The sequence below is a fragment of the Dromaius novaehollandiae genome, chromosome 1, assembly GCF_036370855.1.
Source record: "Dromaius novaehollandiae isolate bDroNov1 chromosome 1, bDroNov1.hap1, whole genome shotgun sequence".
Taxonomy (NCBI): domain Eukaryota; kingdom Metazoa; phylum Chordata; class Aves; order Casuariiformes; family Dromaiidae; genus Dromaius; species Dromaius novaehollandiae.
Genome location: NC_088098.1, coordinates 172968605 through 172995164, shown reverse-complemented (window position 1 = coordinate 172995164; position 26560 = coordinate 172968605). Strand labels below are relative to the sequence as shown.

Here is a 26560-nt window from a genome sequence, read left to right as displayed (position 1 = left end):
ACACCTGACAGTGAAGAGCAAGCCTCTCTGATGTTCTGCAGCATATATTTGATTTTTAATAACTTTAAATCTCCTGGAAATGACAAAAGTAAGCAACACATCTGTAAAATAGGATATCAATCAGATTCTCCCTGCTTTTGAATCACAGTAGTAAAGGGAATATTTTCAAATAGGAAACTGTCTCTTTATAGATATTCGACTAGAAATAAGGTAACAGTAAAATGTTTCCTCCATACCTTTTTCACTGTATGAAAATAGGGTTACAGATCAATTGATTTGCCATCACAATTGATTAGGTGACTCTCCTGCTATCTCTACTGTGACAGTAGACAGGCACTCATATAGATCTTTCATTAGAGGAGTCACTGAAATGCAAAGGTTCACTGCATGCCTAAACGGCTTGTAGCTGACTCATTAGGCCATTAACTAACCATTAATATTGTTTAACCTCAAACCTTACAGATAAAATAAATTATAGTCACGTTATCCAAACAAAATAACTTTAATCTCCTTAACAAGTATATAATTATGTGAATTTATTGCCATCTGATCCCATTGAACTGAGGGGTTCACTTTCAGAGCTATGAAGGAGGAGATGAGAGTACATCACCTTCAAGATAAGTGATACTTGGAGTCAGGTGCCTCAGTCACTGACACATGAATCCACAGGGTCTGCACTTTTCTAGTGAATGCCCAAACAAAATTATCTTACACAAGAAATGCTTCTGCCTCACACAGTATCAAATCTGTTCTTGTTTATTTTTAAATGCTTCTGCATTTCAGAAATTAGTTGCTTGTATAAAATGGCCTTCCCCATATCACTGTGGTACCAAGGCTTCACCCAGACAAACAGAATATAATAGCAATAAGCAATAATTGAATGAAAAGGCATTGGAAATTTTAGTCTTAACATAATCTTTTCATGCTCCCAAATTCTATGTGTAAGATGCAATGATCTGCCTAAATTGTAGTGAAGCAAGAGTATAAAAATACCATGGCATATGTTCTGAGAAATAAAATAAACTTATGTCAGTGTGCTTCCTTTGGAATGATGCCAGCTGAATCCTAGTTATTATCAATAATATAAACAAAATATGTTACAAGCTTTATAGAGAGCTTAAAATAAGAAAAAAAAAAATCTTGTGTTACCACACTGCTGATAACCCAGTAGGTCAGCTATAATGAATGCAGCAGTTCTCACACACAATTTTTTATACGATAACTTGCTTGAAAATGAGACAGTCAATAGACTCATTTGCAGGCACATTTCTCTACAGGAAAAACAGCCATAATATAGTTTCAATTGCTTCTTTTGGGTGTACAAAAAGTGAATGCTGAGAGAGGAAAAACACAAAAATAACATAAATTTAGTGGCAGATGTGCAAGAAGGAATGGAAATGGAGTAGTACTAGTAATTAGAGCTAGACTTCTGTTTTCACAGAAGAATGGTTACAACATTACAAAAGGTATAATAAGGTGCATACTTTAGTAAATGAAAATCATTGTTGCTAATCAATCAACATGGCAAGAAATATTGCCCTAGAGTATCACCCTGGCCATGACAAATATAAGAATAATTTTATATTTCTTTAGCACAGTGTTTAAGGCATTAACATTTTATGGGATATACAAGCTCAGTTGAAGGGTAAAATATTTGTCTCAAAATGGATTAAGAACTGATTATGGTTGAATGTTCCTTATACAAGTCATTCATTTTGTAAAATATGTGATAGCCTATTAAAAAAACCTCTAATTGCTGTACCTCAAAAATCCAGTTAAGAGTTGTATTTGGTGGGGTTTAATACCACTTCTGTTCACCTATCCTCCCAATAAGGATGGTCTGGGAAACCAGAAATTTTGCATTTTGCAGCAAGGTGCATGTTATAAAAAGGAAACTAATGCCCAGGGCCAGGCCTTTCAAATGCATTTTAATTATTTTCAGTGCACTGTCAGAACTTTGATACATGCTCGTGGAATCATGCAAATACTTCTTTGTGGAATATATGTCCTATACCCTAAGGCACTGAACGGAGTGAAATATACACTGGTGAAGCTGGGTGTCATAATAGAGTGGGGTAATAAGAGCATGCCACCATGTTAACAATTAGAAGTATACTTCTAAATCTGCTGTTTAGCATGGCTATGTTTTATATTTATGAGGGAGAAAGTGTTCTGTCTGATTTCTCCAAAACAATGTTATTTGCAGGATGATGAAAAATATGATGCATCTTACAACTGTTAAAATCATTTCATTTTGTGTTTACTCATTGTCCTCTAGAGCATTTCCATTCAATATTATAGGATGACTGCAAAAAATTTATTCCGGTCCATATCCATGTCTTGAGGTAAGGACACAGGAAGCCAGGTAACTAGATACAGAAAGAAATATTAATTACTTGGAGTGAATCTATGACTTCTGCTACTAAACTCAATAGTTTCTTAGCTATGGTGCTGTCATAAAATGGTTCAAAAAGATTGTTAAGCATGTACATAAATTAAGTAAAGTGAGTAGGCCCAGTAAACTCAGCAGGGATAGATTAAGCTGTCTACTTGTTTCCTTGGCTGGAAAGCATTTGGTCTAGGAGATTAGCTGGAAGGATTTGAATGGAATCTACTGGGATTGCTATAGGTAGATATAAAGTAGGAAGTTAGACATACCTTTCCAGTCCAGTCCAATCCAGTGTCTATGTGTCTACTGCGAACTAAGCACCTGAGTTTTCATTATAATGAGTGGGGATCACACACATAAACACAGGCACCTCGTGCCGCTTGAAATGCTGTAGGGTATCTGAGAGAGCCACATGGGCTGACTGATATGATGCAGGGCTTTGAGGAGACTTGCACCAATCAGAACCAGCTAGAGGCCAAGTGATTCTAAAATAATACCACTAAGATACTACCTCAGTAGTTGAATATTGAGAGGATGATAGATCATATTCAGCTATAATATAGGAATATAGTTTTGGGGAGTTCCTGACTGATTTGAAGCTAAGGTCATTGTTCAGGCCTGGATTTAGCTTTCTTAAATTTAGGAGTAGGGTTCAGGTTATGATTCAGACACCAAATTTAAGATCTGTTTGTATACGTGTCACCATGTGAGCTAAAAGTCTAGCTCCCACTATAGCCCGATAAGATCTAGTCAGCACAGTCACCTGAACCTTAGAGTCTTTCAGCTGAGCAGTCACTAGGGGCTCAGTTCAGTCACCTAGAAGCAGAGGTCAAATATTATTGAGATACCTTAAAGCATCCTAATTGGAGCTCCTGCTCTAGGGAGAGTGGATGTCCCATAGGTCCAGTGCCATGTCTGCCAGCTCAACATGGATGCCTTGGATACCCTGGAGCATCTCAGATGTCATAAGGTGCCTATGGTCAAGCATCTAAATCCCTCCACAGCACTCCACTGACTGTCACGGGAACTTAGACACTGAGCTCATACATACATTAGTGTATGGAGACATATGGAGACCATGCAGATTGGGTTCAACCTTTGTAAATCACAAACTATACTTATTTTCAGTGTGCTTCCTCCAGGTTGTTCATCCTTTTTCTCTTTTGAAAACGTGGCAAGGTATAAACAAAATGCTAGCTCTCTGCTTCATCCCAAATTCTAACAAAAGCACCAATACAGTGTAAGAGCAGGTTGGATAAATTTGATAGTATTGCTTCAAAAGTTTGAATAAATAAAGTTAATGTGGCTGCTTGGATTACCCTTAAATTGAGATTGCCTGCATAAGAGAATTTTCCTGAAAATGTGAAAATGTACTAGTATTTTTAAAGAGAAATATTTTTACATTTTTTTTCTCAACAGTCTACTTTTATAACATTACTATTTTCCTCTTCCAAACAGAAATACCTTCAGGCATTTTAACGTACACTTGACTGTGAATTTAATATGCCAAATAAGGCAAAGATTAGTCCAGAGACATTTAGTTAATGGATCTTCAAATTAAATATATATGTCAAAAACAGAATCCAAAGGAAGCTAAAAAGTAATGCCTGCTTCATCTGATCTCTCATGAAAGGTGATACACTATGAGGAATGATAATTAAATAAGACTCATCTAGATTTTGACACACAACTTTCTGAGTTTTAAAATAAATCCTTGAAGGAAACCGATGATAGGTTTGTCCAACTGGTAAGAGTTTTCAAAGAAACTGTCACACAAGCCTCCCCTTCATTTCACTTTTATTTTATGTACTCAGCTCCCAATAATTTTGACTCAATATTATTTAGACAATAATTTAAACATGGAATGTCAAGCACCATATGCATATATCCCATAATTACAGATCTCACCATGTTCTTTGAAAAACTTCCCAGGACTTTCATTTCTGAGGGAAAAAATGCGATGCTGATACTTAAATGCCAAGTTTTGCATGTAGGTTCTAGTTTAAATCAGAGCTTGAAATTAGACTTGTAACTGAATATTTAAAGATTAATATAGTGTCATTTGGACCTTTTTTTTTCCTGGCCTGGGCAAGGTGGGCATGGCTGGTAATGCAGTAACTTGACTGCAGTCTTCAAATGTAGTTGTAAAACCATGTCCTGCAAAAGACTCAGTATAGATGGTAACTAAAAACGTAGAAGAATCTATTTAGCTTTAAAGATCAATAATGGCTGCACATTTGAGAAGATCTAGTAAAGTGATTTATGTATTCTAGCATTTCATATTTTGGCAATCAACATCTGACACTAAATGGAATATCTGTCGCCATTTGTCACTGAAGTGCTCGTTTCTTTGTTACCTGCTCTACCATGCTCTCAGGAAGTGCTGCTACTTATACTGCAGGTTAGCAAAAACATTAATTGCTTTGATTAGGAGTCAGTACCATAGCCATGTTATTTTTCCAGGTATGTAAGAAGATAAGTGAAAATAGTAAAAAATTGAAAATGAAAAGCAAATATATATGAATTTTTGTAACTGCTGCTTTTTAAAAACAAATCAAATGTGATGCAGTTCAACTGAACAAGAAGTAGTGTCAATAAACATAAAGCTGTATGTAACTTATACACTGCATTTACTTTTTTCATTTATAAAATGAGAGAAAGTATTGTTTTGAGAATTCTTCCTCAGCCCAAGGAAAAGAATATCATGTTTATTATATTGATTTCATGCTGTGTCTTCTTGTCTTCAATATCTTACAGCATCCATCTCTTCTCTAGTAGCTACTCCATCACTTTCCTGCATCCATTGCTTTAATCCTCCATAAGCACTAATCTTAAGCTACGTGATCATTCACTTCATTCACCACAATGTCTGTACTTCCTGTGCGCTGAATTGTGCCACCTCTTTATTGAGTTTCTTCCTGAAGCTCTGGTTCTTCTCTTAAGCCAATAAGTAACAAAATATGTTTGTATTATAAACTATTGGGACTGCAACATAAGACACAGTGTGGGCACAAGAGATTTCTGGTATAGTACTTTCTACACAAATGCCTGCTAAGACATTTATGCTCTTACCAGTGAAAATTAAAACACACTCAGCTGTGACATTTTATCAAGCTATTGTGTTTCTTGGGGGATGTCACCCTAAACTTTCTTCGCCTTTCACTGAATTGAGTCCCTAAGGAGCTTTCGCAGTTGTGCAAATTGTTTGTCATGTTGGGATGCATGTATTTTCTTAAAATAAACTCACAGTCTCTGTGTACTCCCACTTTTGTATTGATATTTAGGCGTTTTCAAAAGTGACAGTGAAAAATACCTTGCTATGAATTTTTATTATTAAAGCCTAGGAATATAATACTACAATGAAGTTTGTTTCAAAATACAGGGGTTTTCTTTTTGTAGTGCCTTAAACACTGGGGATTTTCTTCCACTTGCCTCAAGTAAATTGCTTTCTTGATGTAACATCTGAAAGCCAAAAGCCAACAAGGGAAAGACGAAATCTTTCCCAAAGGCCCAGGAATTTGTGACATTCGTGAAAAAGTACATTTAAACATGTACATATAAGAAATCACTGTGCCAGATATCTACCTCAGCACTCTGTAATGAGTGCTTCACTTGCCAGGCAAAGCTCTAGCCAAAAGCAGAGGCTTCCTGCTGTTCCTCTGTCAAGGGCAGCGCTCTCGGAGGCCAGACAAAGGCAGCCCAGGGAGGCCGACCGCATGTGCTCAGCAATAAAGGTTGCCACGCAACCTCTGGCGAGAGTTTGTCAGCAACAGATGGACTTTTTGAATAGAATTAGGGGCCTTTTAATTCATATTTTAAATACAGCCTGAGTGGAAAGCCTGGTAAAATCAATTAGGCATGTCTGAAATTAATAATGCAGAGTGTAGCTTAATGGTAACGTTAGTGACCATACTGCTCGCTTTCTGTGCTAAAACACAGCCATTAACCCACTGGCAATACATGAAACCAGCGTCTAATTGAATGTTTCCATTCCCCTCCATCCCACACACTCTTGTTTGGTTATTAACTGCTCTTGTCTAGCTTTACTTTCTTAGTCTTGTGGCACTGAACTGAAGTCGAGGGGCCGCATGGCCTTCAGCAGGTACAGGTTTGCTCAGTTTGCTGCTTCGCCTTTTATCTGTGCTGTGTACCAGAACTTCCCTTCCAGACACGCTGCTTCAATTTCGGCTACACAGGTGCATCGTTTCCTTGTCAGAAACAACCACCCGAGTGTTTGGACATCTTCCAGGTGGTCCTGTCTTTTTTCATTGCACTGATACAAAATACATAAAAGGGAAGAAATGTTTCATGTGTCTCTGTAGGAACATTTTGTAAATATACACCTGACCGGCTTTAAAAGCTGAAGGAATACCTTCTCAAAGCTGAAAAAAATCCTCTGCAGAGGATGCCCACCTATGTTTGGGCATTTCAGATGAAGATATAAATGGTCCAGTTATTTTATGATTAAAATAAATCAGCATAAGACCATATTTAGTCATTCAGAATTACAAATTTCTAACCAAATGCAGGTAATCTTCTCAATTTAGATATGCTGGATTAAGTAAGGATATTATCTTCTTGACTAATACTATTCCAGTTTTAGAGAAAAAATGAATCATATATGTATAAATGCATTTTTATTGCTAATTTTTAAACTCTGAATCATGACTAATCATTTGTATTGATGAACTACCATGCAGGTAGGTAAAAGGAAATGCTAACTATTCATTTTTCTATTTTATTTTTGGTGTTGTATAATGATCTGTGGACATAAATTTACCATCCTTTAGCATCATATGTCATGGATATGAGATATATTGTATAATTTTCATGGATAATGACTTCTCCTGGATTCATTATGTGTGCACAATGTTTACATAGAGGTTCAGTCAGTTTGCAGGAAAACAGCTGGTAGGCGTATCTATTTTCAATTACCAAGACCTGATACAGAGCTCAGGGGTGGATGTTCATTTAGGTAATTGCAGATGTTGTAAATGAAAAGGCCTTTATCCAAGTGAGGTACCCCAGGCTCAACAGAGAGTAAAAAGGAGAGTTAAGGCTGCTTCTGACCAAATTTATTTGCCTAGGATGCGTTTCACTTGCCCACACCACACAAATAGGTGTCTAGTACCATTTCATATACTCTTGGATATCCCATCAGGGTTAAAGGTAAAAGAATCAAGTCCCTAACATTACATGAATTATATATCAGATAACAAGTTCCTTTAAGTCTCCAGTCCAGTTAGCAAACTGTGGGGTCCCACTAAGAGAGGAAGAGACAGGGTGTGCAGAGAAATATTAGCATATTTCTTAGGCACTGAATATGCCAAAAGTTATGTGCTTTTATGTATCAAAATGGTGAGGTTAGGTAACCAACTGAGAGGCAGCTCGTCTTGCCAAAATTCAGGGACTCGATTTGGTTCCTGTATGTGCACATATGTTGCCATTGGAGAAGTTTTAGAGTTTGGGGGGCATCTGCATAAGGTTGGCAGATATGACATAGGATTTAGTACTCACACTTCTGCAGTCACAGGTGAAATCAAATGAGAAGACCTAGGGCATTTCAGGTGGCACTAGCTCATGATAATTTAGGCAACTAAGTTTGTATCTAGGTGTCTTAAAATTTAAATATGAGTTGTTTTGGAACTAGTCACCACAGACTCCCTTTATAGGAGAAAAATAGGAGAGAAAGAAATACAAGCAGGGGACAATCCCTATGACCTAAGTCATCCATTTTAGGATGAATCACTTTCTAGAGATACCTCTTATTCTTCCTTGGCTGCAATGGGAGACTAGTTCAGAGTTAGGACAGATGAAACCTACCCTGTCTGTACCTCTATTGCTTTACATTTTTTCTCCAATTGCTCATTTCCTATGAACCTATCAATTATACCTGGAAGAAGCTCTCCTTCAGGATTGCTACTTCTCACAGGTTTCAGCTTTAAAAGGTAAGAGGATGAAAAGGTTCAAACTCAGCCAGTTCTGATGAGACAATCTGACTGAAAAAGGGCAGAAAAAAAAAGGTGTTACAGCTTAGTGATTTGATGGAAGAATGGAAGGGCATTTCTTCTGTCCACCCTAGAAAAGCATCTTCTCATCTCATGGAGGCTGACAACAGTACTAATGGCAAACACCACCTCAGAATTGAGATGTTATCTGAAGCTCTTCAAAACACGATGGTTCAGAAACCAATATATGGGAATTTCTCTTTCTTCCTTTCTGAAGGGCTTTCACAAATACTTTTGCCTTCTCTATTTTACTCTCTTATATTTTTGTTTAGGTTATTAAGGAAAGAGAAGGTCAAAGAAGTGGACTTTCCTCACTTTGCTCTAGGATGAGTATAATTCGTGGTCATTCTGATTCCTTTGTGGAAACATACAGCAAATTGTTGCTTCCATTTCTGAGGAGATTACATCCTGCTGCTGTTTATTCATTTTCAAGTCAAAGCTGTTCTATTTCATATGAACAACTAGCTATTCACTGTTGCAAGTGTTGAAGTACAGTTAGCTATTCACTGTTGCGAGAGAAAATTCCAGTACCATGCATGACCTTAACATCCGCTATTACATCTATACAATATACTATATGTGCAGCTACATGCATCTATACAAATATATATTCAGAAAGCAAAAGATGAAACAGGGCTTCAAGGTTTCATACTCAGGTGGGATGTGGGATCAAGACTGTAGCCTAAACCAGTCTTCCAGTTGCACAACTTGCAAAAGTGATTCGAACCAACTTTTTCCAGGTAGTCTCTCTTTGGGCACTTTAGAAGACTGTCTTGATAGAAGTAGTGTCAAATCTGGCATATTGCAGTTTTGATTTCAAAAAACCCTAGAAAGTTTTGAGAGGAAAAAAAATAGTTTAACAATGACCCTTGGAAAGGCTCTGTTCCTGAGCAGTGCACATAGGAATATGTTGCTCACACTCCTTTTAACCTTTTTTGGAATGATGCACTTCTAGTCAGAAAGATTACAGCATCATAAATAGGAGAAAGATGTACGATTAATACACAAGATCCTTCCAAGTTAGTGCATACTCAGTTTAAATTCATTCCCTCTATATTGTGATTAAAAACAAAACAAAATACTAACCTTTTGAATTTCATTTACTGTGGTTACATACAGCAACTTTTCATTTTTACTAAGCACTGCTTGGTATCATAACAGTCATTACCATGCATTGACATGATAAATCATGTCAAAGATCCACCTATGGACTCCATATTATGCACTGACATTATATATTTGAATAACTCCAAAAATGGGTTGATAGGATGTAACATGTGAAATGAAAGGCTGAGTATTATGCCTTGACATAATACATTGTAGCAGCTATGAAGGAAAGAAACCATTAAGATGGAGAATGTCAGTGCATAGTATGGAGTCATTAACACTAAGATTTTTGACACAATCTATCTTAATAGCTCCATACCAATACTGAAATAACATATTATATCATGTTAGAGATCCATACATTAACAGCTCAAGGGTCTCTAACACAGTGCATGCTGTATTGCTCTGCATACATACGAGAGGTGTACAGCACACGGGAACTTGGTTCGCTTTGCCTTGTTGAGACAGGTGGACAGAGACCTTGTGCTCCACCCTGCTGTATATTCTTACTGCTCCAAATCACGTACTCCTGCCTGAGAAAGGCTCTGGGTAGAGCACTCCAAGAGTAATTCACTCTCCTAAGAAGAATTCTAATTAGAGCTAGCACAATAGTTAAGCAGCTGGTGTTCCCTGACTGCTGCTTTGTCAACTGTTCGTAATTGCTTCATTGTTCCCTTGTGCTCCCTTCCATCTGATTACTTCTTCCACCTGTTGTCTTTCACTCTACACTTTGAACGTAAGCTCTTTTGGACAAGTTATATTTATATAAGGCGTACTACAATAGCTTACAGGCAATCTTGTAATACAAATTCCCTTTACAAATGATGATGATAATGATAATAATACTGCAAGATGAAACTTGGTGAAACAGACCATTTCAAATAGCTAGCTATAAGAAATGGTTGAGTTCATGCTGCAGCCCAAAAGCAAATGCAAAACTTCAAGGAAGCCCACTCTGCCCTTGGCTATGAACCTGGGAGACAATCATAAAGTGGGAGGCTGAGTTAAAGTGTTGGCTGAAAGATTTAGAGCTAAGCAATGAAACAGTCTCTGCTTGATTTCTTCCGTGCTCTACAAAATAGGACTTTCTATATGCTTAGAGAAATATGCTGATGAAAACTGGTTCCATCGTCTGTTTATATTCCCTTCTGGAATAACGACATTATACTGAATTTGCGCTTGTCAAAGGCAGACAACACAAAAGACGTTTTTCAAAATAAAATGTGCAGATATTATGTCCACATATACATCCACATATACTAACTCTGCAACCAGCTGGCATAAATAGCTGATCTGTAAGTGCCAGAACGTGAGCTAAAATGGACATTTTTAAGATCAGCAGAAATAATAACAGTTTATCCATTTCTGTTACAATAAAGAAAGAGTTGTTGCTTTGTCCATTATGGAACAATGCTATAAAATTTAACAAAATAGGAGCTTTCTGAAATGTTTTGTTTGTCTCTTTGTTGTAATGCTGGATGTTTAGTAGATGTTGTTTAATAGTTCATCTATAGAATTCAACAGAATGCAATGGAGAAGATATTGTGCAGATTTTCAAAGTAATTTTATATAGGATTCTGCTTAATTTCCTCTAATCTATATTTAATTCTGCAGAATATTTCTTTAAGTAATATTTAAAATTAGAATATTGACAAAAGAGAAGTAAAGATTACAGTAAGATTAATACAATAAGATTATATAGTAAGATTATACAGTAAGATTACAGTATAGTAAGATTAATGTCATTTTTCAAAAGAAAGAAGAGCAAAGCAATACCAACTGAACAAAAAGACATTCACACTTTTCTCTTTGTGCCTAGAAATTACTGTAGTCCGATATTACTGCAAAGACCTGATGGTCTAAATAGGGCTATTTATTATTAGCAGCTGTATATTCAAGAAGAAAGGAAAATTTGTGGCATTTTGTTAACATGTCTGCTTGTAGCATGGTTATTGAAGAATGAAGAATGGCATGAGGAGTCTTCAAATGCTGTTGGCATCCCTGAAAGCTATGCCATGGAGAAGTTATTTTTATAGAGTAACTGCCCAAATGTAGCTGTTCAAAAGCTGCCTTAAAAGCCATCTTAAAAAATCTAAAAAATCATATGACACACCCTTTATGCTCTATGACCAACAAGTGTCTAAAGTCAGACTAGCTCAGAATTCAACATCTAAGCGTTGCACACCAGTGATAAGTGAAATGAATCTCACCCGTAATGTTCTGTTGGCTCAAAGAAAATTAAATGCTGAGACAAAGTGATCAGAGGGGTTTTCCCTTGAAGTCACCTGGTCTTAAAAAGCCAGCAGAGATCTGTGAACTTGGGGTGTAACAAATTAACAGCTTGAATGATTCAAAACTGATTTGAACTTAATAATATAACTATTTTTTTTTTGATAAAAGGCTCTGCTTATCAGAAATTGTCAGTCATTAGAATCAGCCAGTTATGTCAGAGATATGTCAGGGTTTTCTGGGTTTTCTGTTTGAATTATTTGTCCTCCTGTAGCTAATAAGTAAGCCAGGACTGTATGTCAGTGACCAAAAGATGTGCTTCAAATTTAGAAATTCTGGCTCTGAGCAGAAGACAAAATGGAGTTCTGAAATTATTTCTATACCCTTACTGCAATTTTCACAGTTATGTAGCTGGCCACCTTGTGCAGAGCATCCTTCTCACTCAGTTTTTCCCCAGAATATTCTAAAGATCTATTTTTCATTCCCTGAGAAGGGAAAACAAATAGTAAAGCATGGCAAATTCTTGTTTGACAGCCAGTTCTATTTAACAGCCCATTTAGCCCATCTGCTGTACAGCTCCAATGCTGTCAATAGAGGCATTCCAAGAATTAAGGTTGTGGTGTGTCTCTAGGTAAAGCCCTTGATGCTTGGTAATTATCCCTTCTCAGCTCATGCTATGCTCTCCCACCTGTGGGGAAAAATCTTACCGAAAAAGAAATGTTTATTTGGCCTGTTAATAAACTCTTTGTAGCTGTTCTTTTAAACTTGCAGAAGTCAATATAACACCATGTGTTAAAAGATTAAGTGGGTGCTTCCAAAATCTGAGGTGGGCATGTCTTTATTTAAGTCACATTTAGTTTGATCATTTTAACTGCAGTTGCTGTCTGTCAAAGGGTAGATTTCAGCTGTATCCCACTGCTACCTTATTGTGTTTGAACTTTATCAGGCATTTTATTGGTGACTAAATAGGGCTGTGTTAAACTCAGAGAATAAGTAAATTAGATCCTATTAAGGTGCTAAATTCTCATTTTTTAAAACACAAATTAGCATTTGTGACTATCTCAGCAAAGGAAACTAGACAGATTGCACCAAGTCTACATTGGTGAACCCAGGAATGCCTCCGAATACCAAACCTAGATATGCATGCCAGAAATGTCCCAGCTTCTGGATCAAAACGCAGGCACGCCCTAGTTGTCTCCTCATTTCCATGAAACAGAAAGCCAGTAGCTGGTCTGGATAGGAGCCACAGTGTATTTGAGCCAAGTCCTTAGGCCTGAAGGAGCAGGAGATGGGGTATAGGGGGGGTACTACAATGTACTATATGTTAATTAAGATAGAGGACCAGGGTAGTCTATACTATGAATCACAGTTCCAAGGAGCAGGTCTGAGTGCCCCATCCCTGATTGTTCACAAACCTTTCTTGTTTGCTCCCTCCCTCTTCTGCTTTAGACCTATCTCAAAGCCAAATCTGCTTGAAAGGGATCCCTAAGCAGAGGATGTGGAAATCAGTTCTTGCCACTTGGCCTTGGAGCCCAGGATGTGCCCTTGACTGCTACACACTGCTTTTCTTTGACAGCTTACATACAGCTGAAGAGATTTAATAGCAGCATCTAAATTGGTTTCCATTGTGTCACCTCCTCACAAATTTTCACTATGGTCAAATTTTCCTGTGGACTTGTATTATTTTGTGTAAGTTTGCCACATTTTTTAATGTTTTCATGAGGAAAAAATAGCACCAAAGAAACTTCATTTCTTATCTGCCAAAAACCCTAAGTCTGAGCCTACATTTTTAGGTTACTATAACTGTACTAATAGTACACTGCAGCTATGGAACTTCAGCAATAAAAGTTCAAATCACATAGGTGCAAGTGAAAAACTGAGCTTTTAAAATGGATTAAGATAACAAAATATTGACATCTCAGTGACATGACATAGATCAGTGTGCATTGACTCCATTTGTGGCAGCTACAACACAAAACTCTGAAAGAAGTGCAAAGTCACAAATGAAAATTCTGATTTATGAATCGATAAGGACTTAACGAAATATCTTTCAGGGAACAGGGGTCAGAAGTTGGTCTTGTACACAAATAATAATTCAGGGAGCTCAGTGGAGTTATATTCACAGTGAAATTACAAGACTAGAATGTGGTCTTTAGCAACAAGGAGGTTTGACTCTCCTCTGATTTTTCAGTAATTCCTTCCTTCTTTCATGTTGTCTTGAAGGCGCTGATCACAATAAGGTAACAAACGTGGAAGAAATAGGTATATGTTCAGAACTTCTGTTTTTGTGTCTTTGTTTTTAGATATTCAACTTGAGAGAGTTTACAGTTCTCAGAGATGCTAAGCACTGGTGGTTCCTAGAGCTTCATTTGGATCCATGATTGCTGAGGGCTGATGAAAATGTGGGTGTGGAGTTGTACAGCCAAAAAGTAAAGAACATGATACTTGTGGAGAATTATGGTCAAGTTTTTCAGAAGTTTTAACTAAAAGGCTTCTGCTCTTTCCTTCTTGATCCCTTTGCTCTGCCTAAGGACTTTTAGGACATAAAAACCTAAATGAAGTGCCAAATTTGTAGCTAGTATTATTTGAATGGAAACAAGCTTCTTTCAAAACAATTCCTCTAACTGCTTTATTAATTGCTCTTCAAAGAGCTTACGCTTCTGATTATTAAGAAGTTTCTAAAACAATGACCCATCTGCAAGTTTATTTTCCATCTTCTTTTTGTTGTAACTTATACAAATAAAAGATTTATTAGCTTAAAATGTTGAAAAAGATTATGGATTGACAGCCCGGTAGGTTGAAAACAACTTTCTAATGCCAAAACTAGCAGAGCATGGGCAGAAAATGGTGCATCTTCACATCTTAAGAGGTTGAGGAGACATTTGGGCCACTGCTACAGAGAACCTCTGGGGAAAACCGCCCTATCTGACTTGAGGAAGCCTAATGAGGAGTCAGAGTTGGGAGCTGCCATCTGAAGACTGGACCTGACCTAAGATGTGAACTGTCATTTGGAGGAGCCTATTTCTCTGCAGTGACTGACAGGGAGCCTTGGATGATCAAACCCTTTACCTATCTAAGCTCCTAAAGTTCATCTGAAGAAATGTAGGCCCATGGGTCCATCCTGGCAAGTGATATTGGAGCGTGAACTGAGTGTGATTCACAGATCCTGACTTTACCTTCCTGAGATCTTGAGGCTTTGGTGTCAAGCCTGGGCAAGGGGCCCTCCTTGGTGGCGGGTGGAGAAGCTGCCCTCTGGCATTGCAAAGGCAACAGAGGGGAGGCAAGGAGGAAGACAGATCTTCATTCCCTCCTACCACTGTGGATAAGAGAGAATACACTGTTGATTAGAGTCATAAAGAGGTATAAAATAACCATGGTATGACTTTTGACTAGAGCTGAGTGAACTATTCCCGGCAAATATTTTATGTGATGAACTAAGTCCCCTTTAATAATCAACAAGCCCACACGTGGAGTTTGCTTGCTATGTAATATTGTTTGACTATGCAAACATATTTCCATTTGTCCAATCATATGGATTGGACAAATAACCCTGCTTTAACTATGCCTCTAACTCTGTTTGCTTTTCATGGTGTGTGTTTTGGGCATCAAATCCTCATGGTATTGTTTTTACTTTTTTATGAGATGCTACAAACTTTTTTCAAGAGGTGAAAGAGAATTGTTGATAGTCCTGTGTACACTCCCACTAAAGCCCTTGTGAACATGCTCACAGGAGAAATTCATCTGACTTTCATTTTCTTTCAAGTTCTGAATAAAGCATAAAATTGTTTACATGTACCTTCATGGGAAGCACAATGAAAAGGTTATGAATGCCATTAGAGCAAAATTGTGGGTTTAATCTGAACATAAGGTTTTCCCCACATTTGTCTGGGTTGTCTTTATGCTACTGTGCAGTCATACTTGCTTATGTAATTGTAGTAGTTCTTCCTACAATGATATCTGAATGCATATATTGTGACCCAATGCCAGAATGTTGCACTTAGATTATTTTGTGTTTCTCTGCAAATGCTTTCCTTTGTCTTGAAATAAAAAAAAAAGCTAGATCTGCAAGAACAGCTGCCTCCTTTGCTCCCAGGTTCCTCTAAGTACAATCCTTCTATACAAAATCATTTATATTTGGTTTTATGGATGTTTACATATGAAAAGCTAGAAGAATTATTGCTTTTGTTAGTAGCAGTTTCTTTCTGTGCTCTCAATCTTTTCTTTTCTTAATTAATAGCCTTGAAATATGCTCTACTGTGTCACAACATGCAGTCAGCATGCAGATTATACATTTTTATACCCAAGGAGTGAGTTCCCTGTTTTGTTTTTAAGAGCACTGTTATTTGAACCGAGGTGAATCACCAGCTTTTATCTGCATCTCTTCACTACAGCTTAAGAGGATTAGTGGCACTGGCTAGCTTCGCAAGAATAGCTAAGAGTAGCAGGATCAATTGCAACTCATAGCCAGAAATCAATGAAATGTGTTTCAGTAAATCTGACTGATCCACATGTCACCACAGAGTCCATTATCCTGGCCTTATTCTTTTACAAGATTAGACCTAGAAATACTCATAAATGAGAATCTTTCAGCTCTTTTGAAACAGTCTTTATGCTCCTGTTGCCGTTCTGTGGTAAAGAAACTTCAGAAACAGACAGAGCACAGACAAGGCCACCATGCCAATAAATGAGGCTTTAGCCATAGTTTTAAGTTTTCTGCTGAGGGAGGGAGGCAAAGTTTCATTTTAGCCCTGTCTGCAAAGAAGAGGTCAGAGATAATTTGCAAACTTAGGGGTGGTGTCACCTTAACTAGAAATAGAAAAGCACATGCAAGATAGAAGGATAAACCCCTGGATGGTGTACATCAGTGGATCTTTGATAAATTTAATGGCATTGCTTCAATCTACTCCCACCTGGGATGTTCCCATAATGTTGCTGAGGGTCTGCTTGTAGCAGCCTCTGTATCTGATGAGGCTTTACTTTTGTTGTCAATAACCATAGGCCCTAAATGCCCTTCAGAAAGGAAGTGGAGGGAAAAAAAATTACTGTCATTTGCATAAAACCATGTAAATTTTATGTTGGGTTGCATGTAATTGAGCACTTCCCTCAGGTACAAGGGTGCAGAGCAAAAATCACCCCTTGCGGACAGTTGAGGCTAACCTGCTCCAAGAGGACTATGCTTCAAGGGAAACAGGGAGCAGCTGTGGGAGTTATATGTCCTGTGAGTCATCCAGATTTTGCACACTGCAAAAGCACAAACAGCTGCCTTCTCTGGCCACACATGATGTGCAGCAGCAGCAGTGCAGCCCAAGTGGACGGGCTGGTAATCCCTAAAAATGTGGTGGACAAAGGTGAGGAAAACCAATGAGAACACAAAACAGAAATAATGGATCATAAAATGGTATGGGATATCACCTTGATGAAAGCTGCGCTGGAAAGCATGCAAAATTACTGAGTCATACTACTAGCCACAAATGGCAAAAAGGTTTTGTGAGAGAGGTAGTTCAAATCTCTGTGCTCTTTTAAGAGGAAAAGCTGCTTCTGCAGGATTTTCATACCTGTTTCCAGGGAGAATTATATCTTAATTTTCTGAGGGGTGAGGAAAGGCGAGTGAGAACAGAGCTGTGCACTATCCCAATGCAGATTTGGGCTGAGCATCCGCAGATTCCATTGTAGTCAATGAGATCAGACAAGACAGCAGAAGTGTGGCTGTGTTACAGACTGTTCTGCTTAGTACTTCAATATATATACACAGCAAAATTTTTGTAAATAAGTGTAAAAACCATTTTTTTTCCTGAGGATTTGTTGAAGCCCTCCCCAAATATTGCCAGCACTGCTTAACAAGTACATTTTTCTAATGAATATAAATTACTGATGGAATGACACGTTCTTTGCTTAAACAAAAAAGTTTTTAAAAATCTTATTAAATATGGTGTTAGCTAATACACAGAGATCCATAAAAATAGCTATTAGCTTTGGAATGAGAATAGAATGTGGAGTTTATTAAATAAAGAAATACAACAACATTACTTTTATGTACCGTGCATTCATTTCCATGGTTAAGGAATAGCGCGCATATTGTAATAAGAAGCTCTCAATATGGAATTAGAGACTGCCAGCATGGGTGCAATAAACTTTGCAGAATGGTTCATAAGATTATACTAATTAGGGATAATCTAATTTGAACAATTTTTATCTTCTCGAAAAGTAATATGATGTCACTCTATGGGAAGAGTCACTAGCCAGGCTCCGGGGACATACTAAAAAAACCACACACATTATCTGTAATATTAAAAATTATGGTTGATCCACGAGACAGTCTTAGATCTACCCTTCTCCTCTCAAAAGATCCACCATATAGATTGTTAAGCCCCCATAATTATCTCCCCTACTTGTGACAAGCATGGACTAATCAGTCTCTGAGGGAGTTTTCCTGCAGATCATTGAGAAGTGTGTGTATGCTTCACATTGCTTATCAAGCTATTTTGTACGCAGTATCACATAAGAGCTGACAAAAGTTCATTATACTCATCTGGACTAGAATGCCTCCAAATTAAGGAAAAAGAGATTCGCTTTTTTACTTTTTCTTTTCTTTTTCCTTTTTTTTAAATAGAGAAACAAAAAGTATATCTGGCTTGCATTGCAACAAAGATCTCAGCTAAGAAAAAAGGCAAGCTAGGTTCTAGCTGACTTTAATCCCATATTAAAAGATTAGAAAAAACATCTGAAGAAATCAGAGATAGTCTAATTGAGGTTCTCGCCTTTAATCCTGTGAGTAGACTCCCCCTTGGATACCAAGATCTGTCAGTGCATAGTCTTGGGAATTCTCCAAGAAAAAATAAACCACAAGAAATGGACATACAACATGTTCTCTTACATTTAGAAAGAGATAGAAAGAAAGGAAGAAAAAAAATGTCTTAGAGATGGCAATATCAAAACATATTCTTGCCTAAGAAAAAGAAAAAATGAGGTACAATATAATATGAAAACAAAGAAACAGATTAAAAGAACCATATTTATTTTGGAAGTTCTTGGATAATGCCTACAAATGTAATCTGAGAGCAAATCAACTGGTCTGATTCTGTTTTCCTCACTCAGACCAAACTGTCATTTATATGAATATATTTGCTTTTTTCTAGTAAATGTATTTCCATCAGGCTCACTGCAATGTAGGTGTATTAAAAAAGAACCTTGGAATGAGTCCTTTACAATGATATTTAAAATAAACTATAGAATGACCAATAGACAGAGGAAAACTAGGTAGTAGATATACATTTTTCATTTATCTGACAAGTAAATGTAAAAGAATATGTAACAAGAATCATTCACAGAAACTCACTGCAACTCAGACTCCCACTTTTCTGAATTACTAATTGGTAAAGTACTAAAAAGAAAAGACAATTCATAATGATGAAAAATAAAACCAAGAAAATTAGGCTGAAATCCTATCTGTCCATAAAGCAGCACCAGTTTAAAAGGGAATGACTGACATGGAAATCTATCCACTTGATTATAACAATACTATTTATTGATTCGAATTAGAATTCAAACACTTGCATGTCATGTTCCTATTTAACTGTCCATCATTTTAAAAACTATCCTTCCTTGCAAAATACTATTTTTTCTTATCTGACAATCCTTTTTCTTAGTAGCAGGCTTAAACACACCTTTCTACATGGCTGCTGAAAATGTGTAGTGGACACATGCAAATTAACTGTGTTGATAAATAGTTATTCAGTATTTCGATAAAGGGAAAACTAAGAAATTCTGGGTAACAGGTCAGATGTAATGGCAGTATATAAACGTGCCCAAAGAAGAAAGAGTGAGATATTTGAACTGTGATTTCATGCTGTAGGTTTGTATAAAAGCAAAGAGAAGTACAGTAAAAGATGTAAGCATCAAAAAAAAAAAAAAAAAAAAAAAAGACTCATCAAAAGGTATTTCTGTATAAAAAATCAAGATAACATTACAATAAGATAAAATAAACATAAAAGAGGTTCAGAACTGTTATTTTTATTGCCTGGAAAATTACCATGATTCATGTTTCTGAATTATGTAGAGATATATAGATAATGGAAATATGAACTGTATAAACATAAGTGTGTTTGTTTCCCATTCAACATATTCTGTATTAATATACAGCAGGGTTAAATCACTGCATGTTCAGAAAGTTTTCTTTTTACTATAAATAAACTCAAGACATGAGAAAATCGTTCTGAAAATTTTAAGACAATTTAATATTTTATTAACAACGTTTAAGAAAAAGATTCACTTGTTTCAGTAATCTTACGAGGTGCTGCAAAATGTGTTAGGAATGACTGTGTAAAGCAGCAGATTCCTACAGCTTGGCATAAACACTGTGAACAAATTAAAACAGGCTAATGCTCTTAGTATTTCAAAACTCATGACGATAGTGGGGGGGGGGGGGGGGATGGGGACTTCAAGAGGGCCTGATCCACCATGGCTGGTGTTGGAGACTTTGCTGTTTTAAAGGGGAGCTTTGTCTGCGTGAGATGGATGGGAAGTGACACTGCAGAGTGCGAGAAGAGCAGAGCCCAAACCCCAGGTCTCCGAGAACCTCGTGGAGTGGCTGCGCACCTTACGTTGACATTGAATCAAACAAGAACAGAAGGTACTGAACATGCATTGAATTCAACAGTAGCTGAGCTTCTCGGCACTTTGACAGATCAAGACCCCAATTTTTATTTTGTCTTTCATAACAAACAATGCCCCAAGGCAAGAACATACAGTAGGAGCTTTGCATAAAGTTAATTGTTCACTATACATAAAAATGACTGCTTAATTTTAATGAGCCCCAGACACATATAGTCCCAGTCATATTATTCTCTGCTGTGGACATCCTGGTGTTTATCAACAGTATACCCCGGAACTGCAAGTAAGATTTTTTTTTAATCTCTGGATGGTGAAAAGTTTGATGGGGACTTAAGTCCACATGGGGCTGTATGAATTCTGCAAGGAGAGTGGGAAATGTTGCCTTGCTGGCTGAAGGATATAATGTGCAATTTAATACCTCTCTTCTTGCAAGTTTTGTGAAAGGTAGCCAGGCCTTCCATGTTTTTTTTTCTTTTTCTTTTTTCACAAATCAACAAAAATAAACATTAAACATTAGATTTGAAACAGTAAGGAATTTAAATTGTTAGCACTGGATCAAGGAATTGTGTAACAGTTCTGCATGTAATACAATACTAAAGTCATGGGCTTTTTTAACCATGTTAGAGCATGCATAGTCAGAAATATTCTGGCATCAGCATCAGCAAATTGTCTGAAAAGTTTCTTACTGATGGGTATCCAAAGACAACAAATTCATAATGAGCCCGTATTTGCTTTGAAAAACTCGATAGCCTGTTAGAACTGCTTGCTTCAATGTGGTCTATTATCTGAAATCCTCCCTCCAATGATGCTTAAGACCAGTAACTTCAAATTAATACAAGGTAGCTGGGAGGAAAACCCTCTGTGCACAATATAATGCTAGTAAATGACAAAATAATTAAATAACACATGCAACAGACTCCAAAGGCAGATGTTTATGATAATGTAACAAATGATAATACTGAGCGTTATGTAAAGAGGAGAAAAGAGCAGCTTCTGCTCTAAGACGCCTGCCTTTATTGCTTCTATTGAAATGTCATCTATCAAGGCACATAATTTAATCTACATGTGGTAGAAGCAAGACTCTCAGGAAAGTAGCTAGCACTGTCACCATTCATTGCTGATGTTAGGAAAATAGATCTTCTATTCTGTTAAAATGAATAGCCTAGTTTTGCCTTCGCATAGGCACAATTTCATTGGTAGGAGGCATTACAGCCTTTTTACTGGGGGACCATGACTGCAGGAATGCCTTTGGCTTTTCACTTCATCATGCATTTGTTTAATCTGAGCATTGCTTTTGAGAGTGGGACATTCTAGATTTAAGCATCACATCAGTGATGTATCTAGACAAGAGATTTCAAAAGCATACTCATTTCTACAGCATGTGCATTTTGCTTGGCAACTGCCATCAAGACTAATGCAGGCAAAAAGAAGAGATGTTGATTTGAGTGCATATGTACATTTTCCGGAGCCACTGTTTTTTCCATTTTTTTGGCATTGATTGTATTTTGTTATGTGGCTGTGAGTCACAAGCATTTAATGTACGGTGAAGAACTTTACGGAGAAATTGGATAGTTGATAGTGCATCAATCCATATTTACATTAATAAATTCTAAATTTGCATATATGTAGATGTACACTGATATGTGTACTTGTAGGTATACATTTTATATTCGCTTTTGAAATCTTGGCTTGATGCATCAGGGTGATTCTTGAATATATCTCATTCTCCAAAATATGTGCACACAAGTGATAAGTTCAGATTACTGATGTCTAAAACTGTTCTCTTGAAGTGATGTGCTCTTTCCTTTCAAATGAGCATCTGTTGCTAGAGAAGATTAGCTGATTAATCTGGTTCACACCCTTTGCCATCTTCCTTTGCCCCTTTAATTAATCCTGAATATTACTGAGACTTGCAGGTCTTTACTCATTCCAGGTATGCATCTAGCCATGTTTTAAATCATTCATGCATGTTAGAGGAGGAAATTCAGCTCTGCCCACTCACCTTCTCTCCATTGAGACTAACCTAAATTATCTCTAGTTGTTCTAATTTAGTTTCTGCAAGTGGAATCCAGCCCTTTCTTAGTGCTAATGAGCCCTGTTTGATTTCAAAGATAAGATTTAAGTCTATCAAAAAAAAAAAAAAAAAAAAAAAGGACAAAAGAATGCTTAAAAGTGTCCTGTTTATCTGGTGAGAAGTTAACAATATTCTTTTCTTATCTCACAAGTCTGAAAGTCAGAAAACGATTGTGTTCTCTAGTGATGTGATTTCTGGAGAACCAATATGCTTTTTCCATTTGGCTCAGATCCTGTTTTTTTTTCTGTGTCAAGTAGTAGATGGAAGCTTAGGGTGTGAAAAAAAAAATAAAGAAAACCTCAACAGATACCTTTGTTAAATATTTTATAAAGATGTCAGTGTAATGCATCTAGATGTTTTCTTTTGTCTCCAAATTAATAAAATTAAGTGTGGTTCTCTTAAAGAGATACTTTCAGATGAGGGAAAAAGGCTAAATACAGTCTTTAGTTAAAAGATTTTTGCATATTTAAAGAAATATTTTAGTGCCGCAGTTTCTGAAGCTCTTAGTATTTAGAACAAAGTTACTTCCTTCTGAACAACATACTCTTGCTCACTGATGATGTAATGAACCTCTGACTCTGAATTTGGTTTTATCAAAACATTCCTATAGTGACCAATATCACAAATACAGCATTATGCTTCCTTGTCTGTTTAAACCTAACAAAATTGATAGGGGCCAGAGATAGATAGTTTCAAATCTAGTTTTAATAGTTCTAAATGTTATATGTTTTTAATTTTTGCTATAGAAGGAAGTCCTTCCTCCAGCCTCTGGCCTCACTGACCTTCTACTAAAGCCATACACATGATCTGCCTCCTCTTTCTGTAACTCCCAAAGAGCATTTTCCAGCGATGTGTCTGTCTCCATTGAAATTATGGCTAATTCTCAATGGGCTGGTACATTTACAGCAAAGCACCAGTGTGAGAGGATAAGTTGAGCCACAAAGACAGGACACTCATATCAGTGCAGCCCCATCACCAAACCTCCTCTCTCTCAACCAGGCAGCAGTGCACTAATTCACTTTTCTTGGACTCAGCTCTGGGGCCAGCTCACTTGCAGTTGGATAGCGATCTTTATACTGATCTTTCTTGCAGGGCATAGACACAACTAAAGAAAAATTAGCACATATGGATGGAGAGAGATCAACTAAGATCATCTTCAATACCGTGTTTTTTTAAGGCTAGGTATTGAGGAATTAATTCATAACAAGGGAAATCCTGTGTGAGAGGATGGATTTTTAGCAAGGATACACGAGACAGGTCTCTGAACATTGTGTGAACCAACTATTCCTAAGAGCTTGAGCTGATATAGTTAATAGTCAAGATTCTGCAAGCACAAGTGTAGCCCCAGAATGGGAGAGCACAGCAGATGGGCATCAGTAGAAATCTGGCTACTCTTTTTTCTCTGAAGAAAAATCAATATTACGTTTTTTCTCCTTCCTTGGCTTTTGTGCCTTGGTTCAGACTTAGGAGCATTAATTCATACACTTCAAAATGTTCTGAAGTTTTTTCACATACTTGGCCAAAAGATGAACTTCTACCTAATGCTGTTTGAAACTATCCCTTATTCAACTGAAATGTGAAAGCACACTGAGAAAAGGTTTAGAAAAAAAGGAAATGAAAAGGTAAGGGTTGCTTAAAGAGGAGGAGGGGTTTGAGTTTTGTCAGAGCCTGACTTCATTTTTGTGCAACTAATCTGCTTATATCTCCAAACTAAACTTTAGTTAGCATCCTCATCAGACTGCTGAGCTGACATTTCATTTAATTATGAGATCTGAGATGTATTCCATAATGCCATTTTGTCCATCAGATATTTACTGAGGGGTTTTATGCCTTTCTTTTCTCATTTAAATTAATCATTTAAATTTTATTGTTTTTATTTTAACAGAAGTTTGTTCTGTCAGAAGAAGACAAATATGCACTTTAGTAAGTTTATCAATTTAATTGTTTATATGATGGGTGTTCTTTTTAGGAAATTATAAACATTAATAAAATTTAATGAAATAAAATGTGCCAGACTTGTTTGTTTCATTCCATTCTTTATACTACCAACATTTAGCAGCCTGTGAATATTCCTTTTGTGTGCATATTTGTAAACTATATTCCATGTTTGCACATGACTTAATAATGTAACCAAACAGCTTGAAAAAATTCCATCATTGACATACTAATACATTTAAGAGAAAAGTAGTATTCCTTTGGAATACTCTCTAATGATTTCTGGTATGACTGGTTATAAGCAGATGTCCTCAAAAATGCAATAGGAATGGTGAATTGAAAATGGTTCTATTTGCAATGCTGAGACAGTCTTGCCTAGCTGGTTTTAGGATCCTGTACCAGAATCGTGTAAAACTGGAGTTTACACTCATTGTTCACAGACATTGGAGGGGATGAAAAAGAGGATATATGTGAATAAAAGACCCACAGAAATATCATGGCCTGAGGAATTGTCAGTGCTCATAAGAGTGTTTCTGCAAGTAATGATGCAAGTAAAGATGTGCTAAGTTTTCTAAAAATTATGCTGCAGGTTTTCAGAAATGTTGGGAAATGAGAAGGGTGTATAAAAGAGTATGGGGAATGGAGTGTATAAAAAGAAGCCTCTTTTAAAGTATCGTTCACCTTCCTCAGACCTCTTTATACATGAGGAATTTCTCTTTCTATGTCAAACAAGGGATATCCTTTTCTGTACCAGGCTAAATTTCTTTTTATTAGTGCTTTCCCCAATTTTTCATCCTGAAAGGAGAAGTTACTGTCACAAAGCCTAGTTTGTTTATTCAGAATTCCCTACTGTGCTTGCTTAGACAAGGATATTTCAGTGATCAGTAGTTTGGTTAAGCTGTCCAATTACTTAGAAACAGAAGACTACCATGCATGCCAAATGGCCTGAAAATTTATAAAGAAAAAAGTGAACAGTAAGGTCAAACGAGAAACTCAGCAAAAAATAGTTGCACATCTTTTTCTTATGCTTCTAGTGAAGCTGTCTCCCTTTCATCTCTGAAAGCTGATTGTTTAATGAATACCTTGTAGCTAAGGGAGGGTTTGAATCTTAAGCCACAGCACCTTCTCAGGGAATGCACACATTTGATATGCAGTGAGACTCCCCGGCTTGCCTCATTGCCTCCTCCTGTGCTTGCGGGTTCCTGCACCATAGCAATTCTGCGTTCAGGGCGTTCACATGCAGCTGCTGCAATCCTTGTTTGCTCAGGCTCCAGTGGCCTTTTGCTCCCCTAATCCTTTCACTGAATGATCCTTAGTTTTCCCATTGCATTGAAGGTTTCTGGTTTCATCTTGATGGCTCTGAACTCCATAGATCTTATTGCCTGCTTCACGTCACATCTTCCTAATATGCTTCCTGCTGCCCAGTTTGATCCAGTAACTTTCCAGCTTCCCTCCAGCTTTCCAGGTGCTTGGAATCCTTTTCTTGTTCCTGCCCTTTCTTTCCTACTTTTACTCTTTATACTTACAGCTCTTCCTGTCTTTGTTTTCCCCCTTCCTTCTTCTAGAGTCATTTTCAAATTTTTTCACTTCAGTATGACAACTGAAAGTGTATGTACAATATCACATATCTAGAACTACAGGAGGTACTTTCTGCTTTCAGGCACACTAATGGTATCTGAGCTAAATTATCACCTTCCAGACACTGTGGAAGTGTCACCACGAGGTGACATCTAAACTACTTCGGAAGAACTGCTAGAAATGCCTGTTTCTCTGCATTGAGTACAAAGGATGACTAACTCAAGCATATGTGTCTATACTGCAGACAACAAATTCAAGGAAGAAAAATTTTACCATTTTAATAACATTTTAAGTAAGTACTGTACTAATCTGTTTACAAATAACTGTCAATATTAGTAGATCACAATACTTGCTAAGTTTCAAATACCATATGCAAGAGAACAATAAAGTTTCTTTTTTTTTTTGAAGCACTCAAATGTAAGACAGTGAAAATTAGAATACAAAGGAGGGGCAAGTTTCGCTTTTTTCTGTTATCTATCTATCCTACAATAGCGAGACCTGCTATTTCTTTTTCTCTCTCAGTTGAGAACCAGAGTCCAAGAAAGTTAGATGTAAGTCTGATGTAAGAAAGATATAAACTGTGTCCACTTCCTTAATTTGATGCCTAAACTAATATTCTGAATAGTGCAA

At 37.0% G+C, this 26560-nt stretch overlaps 1 long non-coding RNA gene across 2 annotated transcripts in view; it reads right to left on the bottom strand.

Moving 5' to 3' along the window:
• Positions 1-4059: 4059 nt before the first annotated feature.
• Positions 4060-26560, bottom strand: part of LOC112995735 (uncharacterized) — a 42141-nt gene continuing 19640 nt past the window's right edge. The window contains exons 4-5 of one of the 2 annotated variants that reach the window (XR_003262233.2): positions 14910-15049; positions 4060-9223 (exon numbers count right to left, since the gene is read on the bottom strand). This is a non-coding gene — a long non-coding RNA (uncharacterized LOC112995735). The remainder of the gene's footprint in view (positions 9224-14909; positions 15050-26560) is intronic. The other variant, XR_003262234.2, reaches the window with a different exon arrangement.